Source organism: Macrobrachium rosenbergii, chromosome 18, assembly GCF_040412425.1.
Source record: "Macrobrachium rosenbergii isolate ZJJX-2024 chromosome 18, ASM4041242v1, whole genome shotgun sequence".
Classification (NCBI taxonomy): domain Eukaryota; kingdom Metazoa; phylum Arthropoda; class Malacostraca; order Decapoda; family Palaemonidae; genus Macrobrachium; species Macrobrachium rosenbergii.
In genome coordinates, this window is record NC_089758.1 from 26,014,234 (window position 1) to 26,028,034 (window position 13,801).

At 35.5% G+C, this 13,801-nt stretch overlaps 1 non-coding gene across 1 annotated transcript; it reads right to left on the reverse strand.

Annotated features, from left to right (window-relative positions):
- Positions 1–10,585: 10,585 nt before the first annotated feature.
- TRNAS-GCU (transfer RNA serine (anticodon GCU)) lies at positions 10,586–10,667 on the reverse strand. The gene has a single exon. It is a non-coding gene; the product is annotated as a tRNA-Ser (tRNA).
- Positions 10,668–13,801: the final 3,134 nt, after the last annotated feature.

Genomic DNA, 13,801 nt, shown 5'->3' on the forward strand with positions numbered 1-13,801 from the left:
GTACATACATTATATATGTATATACAGTATATATATATGTGTGTGTAACATTTTATATATATATATATATATATATATATATATATATATATATGTATATATATACATAAAAATATATGTAACATACACACACACACACACACACACATATATATATATATATATATATATATATATATATATATATATATATATATATATATATATATGCATACATGTGCGTAAATTAATACAATATAAACTGTTCATAAAACTTTACAAATGCATTTAATGGTGTGAAGTCCCACATACCATACATTATTTCGAGAGACTTAAGTTTAAGAGATAAAGAAAATTAAGTAAATGATTCAAGTCTAAACAGTGTATGTAAATTATAGTTAGAGCCCCCCAAAAATTTTGCCATAAATTTTGGCAAATACGTTTAAATGGGGGGAAGCGGGTTATAGCACCACTTTCTATGAATAAAATCAATAAATAAATTAACAAACAGATGAATAAATAAACAGTTTTTGGAACTGTAGTACATATACTGATACAGGAAAATTTTCAATAAACGATATTTTCGATTGAAAATTCTATATTTTCCCTCATTATTTACCATACCACACTACTATAACAAATATAAAAATATATATATGGTGCATCAATATACTGTAACTGGAAATAATGAGTAGAAAGCCACAATAATGTAAATGAGAGACTGTATTTTTCCAAAATATAAAAAAGGGTTAATAAAAAGGGGAGCTCTCGACCGTTTGGACAATGGTCCTTTTCAGCCTGAAGAGGACAGTTGTGCAAACGGTTGAAAGCTCCCCCCCTTTTTTTTTTATCCTTTTTTTGTATTTTGGAAAAATACAGTCTCTCATATACATTATTGCTGCTTTTTGCTCATAAAAAATATGTCAGTGTGATATTGCTAAACTCGAATAGCTTCAGATATTTTCCCACATGTACCACATTCATGATTCAGAAAAATTTTTGTTGATACCTAAAAGCTTCCATTTTTGCGTAAAAAATCTACACATTTTGCTCAAATGGTAATTAGACGTACTATATCATCATTATAAATGCTAAAAGTGCCACATTCATTAGATATGATATTCCTAAACTAAAAAAAATATTTTGCATTTAATTTTTTTCAGTTCCAGTTCTGCACTGGATTTTTTCTTAATTCGCAGGAAGGTAAAAATTCCGATTCCTATTCCAATTCCGGTTCCAATTCAGAATTGGATGTTTTTCTTAATTCGCGGGAACGTAATAATTTTCTCTCAGTAAAACAAAACTACACATGTTGAACAACAACCTATTTTGTTTATGGTTTTAGTTTATCTTGCCTCGCAGAAAATCCTTACGATGAATCCGAAACACCCAGAACAACCCTAAAAACACTATTAACCCTAAAAATATTATTAACTCACATTCTTTCCCTTTAATCCCTACTCATGCGTTGCTGAATTTTTCTTATTTACCTGCAACTGTTCTTTAGATTTAGTAGTTTACTAATAATTCAGTTTCTGAAAATTCAACCTCCGAAATTTCTGAGTTCACATATTCATGTTTAACCCAAGAATGTAGTCTTATGTTGAGGGACTTTTTTTTTTCTTATCAAAAAGTAAATTGAAATTACTGTTTAAAATTGTATTAATACAGTCGCAAATTTACCTAGTTCCGATTATTAATCATTTTAGGTTTAACATTCTGAATCTACCCTGTCCAGTTTACAATAGTTTAGTTCCGGTTTCACCCTATAAAGAAAATGTTTCAGTCTCCATGGGCACTGTTCTAAATCTCCTTAGCCCCACTGTCAATCCACTTTGACATCAATTAAATTTCTATCTTGCTCCAGTTTCAGTTTTCCCCGTACCTGGTTTCAAATCTCCTTAGAACCAATTTCACTCATACCTAAACCCTTTTAAAATTCGTAGGTATCTCATTTCCCGCAGTTTCAAGGCCTCTGGACTCCAATGCAGTTTCTCCGAAATCACGTATTTTCTAGTTCCAAATCCCCCTAACTCCCTTAAAAATTTCCCCAAAATTACGTTTGTTATAGTTCCAAATCCCCCGACTCCACTTCAGTGTTTCCCCGAAATCACGTTTATTATAGTTCCAAATCCACCTGGCTCATTTTAGAAGCTTCCCCAAGTCATGTTTATTATAGTTACAAATCCCCCTGACTCCTCTTAGAAATTTCCCCAAGTCAGGTTTATGATAGTTCCAAATTCCCCTGACTCCTGTTAGGAATTTCCCCAAGTCAGGTTTATTATAGTTCCATATCATCCTGGCTCCCCTTAGAAATTTCCCCAAATCAAGTTTATTATAGTTCCAAATCCCCCTGACCCCTTTTAGAAATTTCCAAAGCCACGTTTATTATAGTTCCAAATCACCCTAACACCACTTCAGAATTTCCCCCAAATCACTTTTATCATAGACCAAGTAACTCTGACTCTTATAAATTTCCCCAAAATCTCGTTTATTATAGTTCCAAATCCCCCTGACTCCACTTCAAAATTTCCCCTTAAACCGACGACAGCATCTACTAACCTTAATCACTTCCCCCTTTTTGAAGAGGAGGGCGCCTGGATACGACACGTCCAGATGATCACAAAGCGCTCTCACTGGCTCTGCGGTTATCGACTCTGTAACGAAAAGAAACGAATGTCAGGGGTAGAATTAAAATGTTCAGTACAGCAAGAAGTCAAAGAAAATCAGGATTCAGTGAAGGATTCATAACACTGTGGCATTAAAAGGAATAGGGCCTTTGACCGTTGGTTCGGCAGTTATTGATGGTCAAGGAATAGTTCCAAAGGATATTGTAGAATTAAATAAAGAAAAATAAAGAATCAAATGAATATTTATTATTTACACTTTCATACATCTAAAATAAAATATCAACGATGACCAGCTCTCTCTCTCTAAACCGGAAAGAGACGGTTTATGCTAAAAAGACAAACGGAATACAAACAAAGTAAACGATAAAAAAGGGTGTATGCAAAACAAACAAACACACGCAACGAAAACAAAAATAAGTAAAAAAAAAAGGTTGAAAAACGAACTATGACCTATCTTCAAACGAAGTCTGTTCCCGACAGCCACTAATGTAATGAGGTATGCGCTACTCTCGCATCAGATCCCTTTTCTGCCTTGAAGATCCAGCAACAGACAAACAAACAAACAAACAAACAGGCACTCTGAAAAAAAAAACTTAACAAAGAACCGTGACCTATCTTCAAAAGGAGTCCCTCTGTTTTGGGCAACCTTGATGGAGAGGGGATGGGGAGAGTTGTGGGTGGGGGGTGGTTTGGCTACGCAAAGACCCACATCAGAGTCTTCTTTTCGCCTTGAAGATTCAACTACGAACCACAAATATTTACTGGTGTTTTCCCTCTCCCCTTTATGTTCTCTCCTTCCTATTCTCTCTCTCGGGTCTTTTTGTACTTTTTCTCTCACTTTTATTGCTGCTATGCCAACTCCTTTGTGGAGAGTGATCTTTGTTCAGAGGCACTCGGTCCATAGTGCAGATTTCTTCTTCTTCTTCTTCTTCTTCTTCTCTCTCTCTCTCTCTTTGATGTTTGTTTATGTTCACATTTCTTACATCTCTCTCTCTCTCTCTCTCTCTCTCTCTCTCTCTCTCTCTCATTATTTGGGTCCTTGTTTCAAGAGAATCACTGTTTTATACGTTTTTAATTTTGTTAAAATTACGTTTGTTCACATCTCTCTCTCTCTCTCTCTCTCTCTCTCTCTCTCTCTCTCTCTCTCTCTCTCTCTCTCTCTCTCTCTCATTATTGTATTCTTTGCTGAATACAATTTCTTAAATTACCTCTGTTCTGAATCTCTCTCTCTCTCTCTCTCTCTCTCTCTCTCTCTCTCTCTCTCTCTCTCTCTCTCTCTCTCTCTCTCATTTTTTCTGAACTTCAAGTTGCTAGAAAATTACTTTCTTATATATCGTTGCTTATGTCCTTGAGTTACGTCTGATTTAAATTCTCTCTCTCTCTCTCTCTCTCTCTCTCTCATTATTCTAGCTCTCGTCTAAAGCGAACTACTCTTCTCCTGTTACATCGTACCACCGTTATTCATTTTACCTATTCTCATTCCTTCATCCACCATTTATATAATACGTCCGCTTCGCCCTTCCTTCCTCTTGCCCTCTTGTCACCTCTTCCCCTCACCTCCTTCCATCTTCTCCTTTCCCTCCTTCTTCCTTTTATTTATTTATTTATTATTTTTTTTTCCTTTCCCTCTCCTTTTTTAAAGCGTCCTCCCTTCTGAGTCACCTTTTATTTCCACTCCGTCTTCTTGCTTCGCTGCTCCTGAATGCTATAATCTCGGATATGAAAAAGTCGCCTCCTTTAATCTTTTAATTGTCGTAGCTCGATCGCGTGTGCGTGCGTGCGTGCGTGCGTGCGTGTGGTCGCGTCCTCACATGTGCATGTTTGCATTTCCATGTAGGGGGGAAGGTGTTTGAGCTTGTGGTATGTGTGTGTGTGTGTGCGTGGTGGAATGGAATAAGTTTTGTGGGTTTGTATGTAAGCATGTTTGTGTTTGTAAATATGTATGGTGAAGATGGTGTGTGTGTGTGTGTGTGTTTATGTGTGCACGTGCGCGCGTGCGGTCGATATGCTCATTCCAAGATAAGAATCACGGGATGGAATTCGTGGAATAATTATGTATATCAAGTGTACATTTCATATTTAGCAGATATTACACTGTGCAACAAACATTATCTCACAATGTTAGCTCATTTCGGACTGTAGTGAAACCTAATTATAAAAAAAACCAAAGATTTTGAAGTATTATTCGGTATACACTCCTCATAATATACAATAATCTACAAGACATATCTGAAAACAAATTCTGAATTGACGTAACCGTGTTTTTGCTTTTGTTTTAGTGCAGAGATTCTTGTTCTCTTTCTTTCCATTCCCTCTTGGTATTCCCTTCTTCCCTCTCTCCTGTCTCACCTTACGCTTTCCCTCACCCCCCCTCTATTTTATTCCACAACCATACTTCCCTTCCCCCAACCCCCACCAATACAACCACGCCCCCCTCCTTTCAATTACTTAGACATCTGTTTACCTTAAACCCACGGGGGAGAGAGAGAGAGAGAGAGAGAGAGAGAGAGAGAGAGAGAGAGAGAGAGAGAGAGAGAGAGAGAGAGAGAGAGAGAGAAATTTGCATACGCAGCAAACAAAAGAACAATCTTTGGAAAAGGGAAACCAATAAAAGTCTCGGAACGCCAAACCCTAGAACCCCTTCCGTGGTAATCAGGATTCCGTTTTACGAATTCAGGTGAAGAACCAAGCAAAAGAAGAAGAACAAGAACAAGAAGAACAAGAAGAACAAGAACAAGAAGAATAAGAAGATGCAACTTTCCTGTTCACGATATGGGGCCGGGAAAGAATCCCAAAAAAATATTCGCTCTCTTACTCTCTTTCTTTCTCTTTTCTCGTCAGTTACAGCAAAGTTTCAAGATACAGCGACCCCATGTAGAAATGGGTAAAGCTGAAAACAAAAAAGATGATGATGATGATGATGATATGTGTATGTATGTATATGTATATATATATATATATATATATATATATATATATATATATATATATATATATATATATATATATATATATGTAGAATCTACTGGTCACTTCTACCAGATACATGTTAATTGTTATAGCCACAATGCCCTCTTAACTTCTCGAATTCTTCGCACTTTTTTGGATATGCTTGTCACTACAATGCCGTAAGATCCAAGCGCAAGAAATTGAAGAGACTTTGATGCCCGGTCGCGGGAAACGAACCCGCGTCACCATAATCACAAGGAGGTCACGTTGCCGACTTGACCACGCTTGGATCTTACGGCTTTGTAGTGACCAGCATATCCAAAAAAGCGCGAAGAATTCGAGAAGTTAAGAGAGCATTGTGGCTATTACAATTATATATATATATATATATATGTATATATATATATATATATATATATATATATATATATATATATATATATATATATATATATATTATTTATATGCATACACATGTATACAAACTGAATTATATTTGCTGCCTCATAAGTTAAGATTCAATTGGAAACAATGGATGATAAATCATAATTAAATCTCAAAATCTTGTTGTTACTACAGTATACTAGGAAACAGGTTGAATATGAATACCTCCTCTATGCTTTTATGAGTACAATTGCATACAAATCGTTATTCGCAACTGAATGTTTTATTAGAAAAAAATTAGGCAATGAATATAATTTTGTAATTCACTGACGCTTTAGTGAAATTTCAAACACGCACATTTATGCAAGTGTGTGTGTGTGTGTTAAAGAGTCAGGAGAAGGTACAAAATGAATAAACTCTTGCGTTTAGTCTTCGTCAATCTGACAGTAACAAAAACGCCACATGTTACAGAATGAAATCCTGTCACCTCCATTCTCTATCATTTTACCTTTTTCCTACATTTCTGCTTCCTTTCCACCCTTTTCCTAATCAGTAAATTATTCCAGTTCTCCTCTCCATTTTCTTTGCTCCACATGCTTTGCACCTCCATTCCTTCCTGTCCTTCCTCTTTCCTCATCTGTAACCCAACGCACGGACAATTCCTCTGTGATGTACATAAAAAAGTTGGTAAAAAAAAATAAAAAAATAAAAACTGAATTATGCAAGAAAGACTGCCTAACACGAGGTCCAAATGGCGTTTGTTCTAACCCATTTTTCACATTCTTCGTCTACATGGGAAGAAAATAACAACGTGGGTAACCTAATAACAGGAGAAGGGGAAAGGGTTGCGAGCTGTAGGATAGCCAAAGTACGAAATGAATTTTGGAAAATGAAATGCAGGGTACACGCACTTTTGTTTACTTGCACAGAATTCCTAAAGGGAAAACTACAGGATATCACGTTACTGTTAAAATGAATATTTATCCTGTGCTAGTTAAAGAGGGTATTTTACACACCAAAATTTAAAAATGAAGTTTTGTGATTATCAAAATTAAATTAATTTCTGTGTCAGTTACGAAGAATATTTCTGCAGACAGCACAGAGAGAGAGAGAGAGAGAGAGAGAGAGAGAGAGAGAGAGAGAGAGAGAGAGAGAGAGAGAGAGAGAGAGATTCCATATAAAAAGGATTTTTTCATGACACTGCATCTACAAAAAAAAAAAAAAAAAAAAACACACATAAAAGAACGATCAGAATTTCAAGTAAAGTATTGCATCATCGTGTTGGAAAAATACCTGCACAAATTGAGTCATTTTCGGGTTGCCCTCACAAATAGCAACATAAATACAAAGGACGCAATTAAATGCTGGCTCTGCAAGAATAAAAATTCACAGTTGGTAATGAAGTGTAATGCAGTTATGAATCATACCGGCAGTGATTTCTCAGGATTTATGTCCGGGTTCTACGCCTCCAAAACTTAATTGAAATGCCTTGATTGCTTTATGGCTCAGGCAGATAAACAGACAGTGATAAGTAGATTCGTATACAGATATACATATATATACGTAAGTACATACATACATACATATATATATGTATACACATGTATATATATTATATATATATATACATATATGTACGTATATATCAATTTGCTAAATCTATTTTACATGTATATATACATTATATAGAAAGAGACAGATAGAAAATAAGAGTTGGCATATGCGTAAATACACCCGCGCGCCCGCCCGCGCGCACGCACACGCATATACACACACGTATATGTATATATATACATACATATACAGAATAAAAGCAAAAGCATTCTTGAAACCATTCCAGCTGTTCTGTTCAATAATTCAAAGATTCACGTTACTGCTTTGCTTACAGGAGGTGCAGAGGGCTTTTTCTGGTAATGACTTGCGCAAGCAAAATTAACCAAACCTATTTAAATGAAAGTTGGCGCCTTAAACAAGAGTGATCCACGTCTCCTGTAGATAAAAAGTTTATTTTGAAGGTTAAGTAAGCCTAAATATGTAAAAGAAAGTACTTGTGGTTTCACAGAACGTTTTAGTATAAGAATGCACGAAAGAACATTTGTCTACATTTCTGAAAACGGACGCTATACGGTTGCCATGGAAACCATCCTCATCTTGTGCATCTTTAAGCCGACCCTTTCCTTATTTTTGTCTCTCTTCTTTTCCCTATCTACTACGTTCTCATTTTTCTTTCGACTTGAAGCCCTTTTCTCCAGGTCCCCATGGGGTCCTTGACCCCACTTGTGATTTCCTACCCACCCCATCCCCCCACAACGTCTAACCCCTCCCCTCCCCTCTTTTCCTATTCCCAAAATAAATCGAAGATTGGCGAAGCTTCCGGCGGTGTACAGATAAAAGGGAGAAAATGCTCGCCGATTACATTAGTGTTTTCTTACCCTACCGTAACTCGATTTCCCCCTAGACTCCTCCCTATCTTTCCCCTATCCAAAACAAAGACTTGCCCTCTTGAGCGACGTTTTTATTTATTTATTTTTTCTTTTTATCTCCGCCAAGCGAATGCAGGGGAATTTTCACACCCTAAATGGCTGCAGTCAAACACGACTGCAGTTCAACTTTTGACGCCATTAGTTTTAATATTTGGATAATATTGGAAAACACCTTTATTCATTTCCACTTGACATTTTCATTTATTTTAAAATTTCATGCTGACGCATACATTTTTCCACAGTTCACATTTAACATTTTTTCTCGTTATTCTAACAACTGGAGTTTATTGAAAAAGCGGACGAAATTATATTTTTTCATCTTTCTTTTAGTCTATATTTATTTCGAATGCTCACATTGAAACAAAAAACAGATTTTTACCAGTAAATGAAAAATATTCTCGTTTAGCATTTTAAATGCTAAACGAGAACGATCAAGTTTTACCCCGTTAACTTTTTCTTTGCCAATACGTAACAATTTAGAATTACAAAATGAATGACGCTTTAATTTTCTTCCGGCCAAATGCTTTATGATAGAAAACTCATATACTTGATATTTCCTTAAAGCGCATGTCAAAAAAGTTCACTTTGACAAACTACAAAAATGGAAACTTTTTTTTTTAATCAGCCCGATTTAACAGGATTTTGCAAGTTTTTTTTTTTTAAAGTAAAGATTAATTCAGAAATAAAAGAGAAATAAGATTGTAAGTTATATCTTTTATCTGTAGTTACATGGGGTAAATCTTGAAATACGCCTTGCAATATCTACATGTAAAACTGTAATATTTTATAACGTTTAAAAATATAGAACTTACAATTGCTTTGCTTAAATTCTGAGCCCTCAGTGAAATAAAAAATACTAACAAGGAAAACAAATAAAAAGCAACAGGAATCATGACAACTGGTCCTATTCGTTCTTTTCATCATTTCCTTTTTAGTTTCCCCCCCCCCCCCCAACATCAGTAATAAGAAATGAAAATAACATGAATAAAGCAGGGAATAAAACACCATGATAAAAACTAATCCGATTTGCTATTTCTTCAAACTTCTTTTTCCTTTTCCTCTATTTGCTCCGCATCTGTAGCGATGAGTCGGTACCGTTGTCAGTAACCTTTGTCAAGATCCCTTTTCTATCTATTTTTTTTTTTATTCCTTTATCCTCTTTTATTTGTCAGACAGCTCCACTGGGTGAAAACCTTTATTGATATCTGATCCTTCTTTCCATCACGTCTGTCTGAATTGGAGAGATGTTTTTTTTTTTCTCGTTTATGTTTCCCGTTTACGTTTTACAAAACCATTTTTCTTATCTATTTTTAGGACCAAAAGGAAAAATGTGAGGTAATATGAAGAAATAGGTCGTTTTTCTTTTTATTTTCATATTTTTTTTTTTGGAGGGGGGGATGTTCAGATGATAAAACATTGATGACTTCCTTTAATTTTTTCCTTTATGATTCTCATTTTCGTTTTATTCAGCCGTAAGAGAATGAAATAGTTTTTAAAAACTTTATTTACAAAAACAATCAGACAGAACAATAAATACTAAGTAATTTGGTCTGTCATTTCACTCCATTAGTTTGGCTATCACTGCTTCCTGATGTCTAACAGAATTATAAAATGTTTATCTGTTTGTTTTCTGTTTAGTAACCCGAACTCTGTGACAGGAGTTTATCCAGACGGGTAAAGACTACCAAGCTACGAGCCTTTCACTAAGAGATATATGCACATTTCAGGGATTAAGAGCTTAAGGAGAAGCATGTATTTTCCACCAAAATAACGTTTAAAAGATCGATAAGCAATGTCCTTCACACTTAAATAAAGGCTCTCCCACACAACTAAGTACGCTATTCGCTAGACTGAAGTTCAATAAAAAACACAATGTTTTCTTAGAACTTCCCATTTTCATTACACTTGCCAATACTATTTATCTCCCACGCAGTGTGATGCAACAGCCAACCGGCCATCACCACCCGACGAGCCGCTGCGGTCAGGAACGCATGCCAACATCTGATCACGTAGCATCAGACACCCAAGGCCACTCTACTACGGTCGAAGGGTTCACACGTCGATAACGTGTTTGTTAACCTGTTTATTCGCATATCAGTTACAAACAGGTTACCTATGAGCAGGTGTATTCGTTGATTGACATCAAGAAAATTTCCCTTGCGACGAGGATGGGATTCGAACCCACGCAGGGAGACCCTATTGGATTAGCAGTCCAACGCCTTAACCACTCGGCCACCTCGTCATGAAATAGACAGAAAGTATTTCTATTTATAAACAGAGATGATATTATTTTTCTATTTCCTTTCTTTAATACTGCCTCACTTCTCTCGCGCAATTGCTTCCTACCGACCTAAGATTGCGTTTCTGTCAATGTAAAAACGAACCCGCTTGTTTTTCTCCTCTCGTACCTCAGCTTCGTGAGAAGTCGCTATCAGTTTCAACAACTGTCATAATATCATCTTGCACTCGGTTCTTTTAATTTCTGAAGTAATAATATTGATTTTTTTCTCTCTTCACAAAACCACATTCACGTTATGCGTGCTGTTCTCGACCTCTGAATACGATTTTATCCGTAAACTACTTCCAAAATTTTTAAACACCAACAGTTAATGTGTAAATGCATACGATGAGCACTTACAGGCATAATCGATCGATCAGCTAAGATAAGCAGTGTTATGTCTGGTCAGTACTTGAATCGATAATCATCAGAAGAGGTCAGACGTCAGTATGTATGCACCTTGAACATTCATGCAACAGGGCATCGCGTTAGCAATCCAACCACGTAAAACTCGCTGAATACCAGAAGGATAGCGTTTTCCTGGGCCACCTTTCCCTGGAGTGTGTACACACACACATACATAATATATATATATATATATATATATATATATATATATATATATATATATATATATATATATATATATATATATATATATATATATACTGTATAATATGTGTGCGTGTGTGTGCTAAAAATCGATGAATTTAAAGATTACTATCTCTTTTAGCTTTCCAAAACTTACGTAGATCAACTGTTGTAAAGTTTCTAATCAACAATTATGACACATTCAGAACACTCGACGCCAAGCAGAGTATAATGACGTGATCGAGAGCCATTTATAATAAATATCATCCGAGAACTCAGTGACGTCTCAGAACCCAGTACAATCAATACAATAAATGAAGGACGCTGAGACCTTCTCACCCTACGAATACTGGCTCCCAGAAATAGTGAGAATTGAGAATGCATCCCCATGAAAAGAGAAACATTAATCAGCCTGCTCCTGTGATGGAATAAACAAAGCAGGATGTTTACAGTTGTATCAGACCCAAAAAGGGGGTTGGAGGGTATGGTGGAAGGGTGGGGGGAAGTGGAAGGGTGTAGTGCAGTGTGTTCGACAGAATGTTTGTAGACCTAATAACCTGGAGCGAAAGGCACACATAGTTATGGGGATTCCAGATCAGTGGTTACGATAAATAGAACAATGCCGGGCATTGTTTACTCTCTGTTTACTCTTTCTTCCCCCCCCCCCCTTATTGCTGCTGACGTCGACTAAATCGAAGAAACAAAAAGGAAAGAGAAACGAGTGATATTGGTTATGAAATAACTGAATTCCGTGGGTTTTAAGAAAGGCTGTGAATTACTATTTTTTTTTTTTACAGTTTATGTCTTGGAGTCGATTACTGTCCTGACCTAGCAAATTGAAAATGTTTTTCAGATCAGATCAAACAACGCAGTGAAATTACAAAAGCGAAAAAACCAACGTATTTTGGGGCCGTTTGTGATAAATATTTGGGCACTTACGCAAATGCCTTGGAATAATGATTCTGAAAGTTCAGTAGTTATCTAAAACTTTTGCCAGGAGGTTTCAGAGCAATTCCTGCTTTCTTTAACACAGGGCATTTCAGAACTTTTCAGAAAATTAAATAAAAGTTCAGATACAGAGCTGATTCTATTTTGGCAATTAACTTGTTGATTCATATTAACTTGGCGCCTCTGCAACTATGGTCAAAGACAATTTGATTATTTTCATTATTCAGAAAATGAATAATAGTGAAATTAAGTAATTCTCTAACGGTATCTGAGTATTTACAGTGTGTATATGTGTACACACACACATATATATATATATATATATATATATATATATATATATATATATATATATATATATATATATATATATATATATACACACACAAATTATATATAGAAGTATAAATATATATATATATATATATATATATATATATATATATATATATATATATATATATATATATATTTCTGGCTCATATTGGGATTGAACCCAGATCTTTTAATTGAAAGACCCGGCTTCGATCCCGATGTCAGTCAAAAATCCATTTGCGTTCGACACGTGAATGTGCGTCGAACATATATTTATATATCTATATAATATATATATATATATATATATATATATATATATATATATATATATATATATATATATATATATATATATGTGTGTGTGTGTGTGTGTGTGTGTGTGTGTGTGTATGTATACACACACACATATATATATATAAAAAAAACAATTATAATAATAATAATAATAATAATAATAATACACAGAAAACTACCTTAACATAAACCTTACTTTCAACCAACAAAGAAATCCAGTACCCATAACCACCACCCAGACGAGCAGCTATCAGAGCAATCTGAGGCCATAAAAACCAATCAGTTCAAAAGCCTACGAATATTTTCATTTATAGTTTTGGGAATTCCCCCCAAAAATGACGGGCCATGTCCATACGGTCAGAGCGGCCTTGGGGCCACTAGTGGTTGGTACTGCTGCTCTTGGCGGGGATGGGCCACCATTATGTCATGCCCACGTCATCCCCATATGGTTCCCGGGAGCGGCCAAAGAGCCTTTGAAGGAGCATTGAAAGAACGGCCATTTCTTTTTCGTATTTTTCTCGCTGAATGCATTTTATTTACCTACGGGTAAGTCGGGTGCGCTCATGCATGCGTGTGCGCGCGCGTGCGTGCACACACATGAAAAAAGTGACTTTATGATTTTTCGAAAGATAAAATTGTGTTGATTATTCGACATCAACTAAATTTTCACTGAATGTTTAGACCATTCACACAAATATTTCTTGTTTTTTTTTTTAATGACTAAATTTGCAAAAGCATTTGGGCTTCCTTATAGTTTGGCATATGTGAATTTACAGGACAATAAATTAATCTTCCTATAATAAATAGGTATTTGACATTGGCTTTTTTTTTCGAATTCGGGGAAATATGTGGAACCATATCGAATTGATTTCAGACAAATAAGCAAACGCTAGTTATGTAATAGCTGAATCCAAACTTGCTTATCAGAGAGGCAGTTATCAAACAAG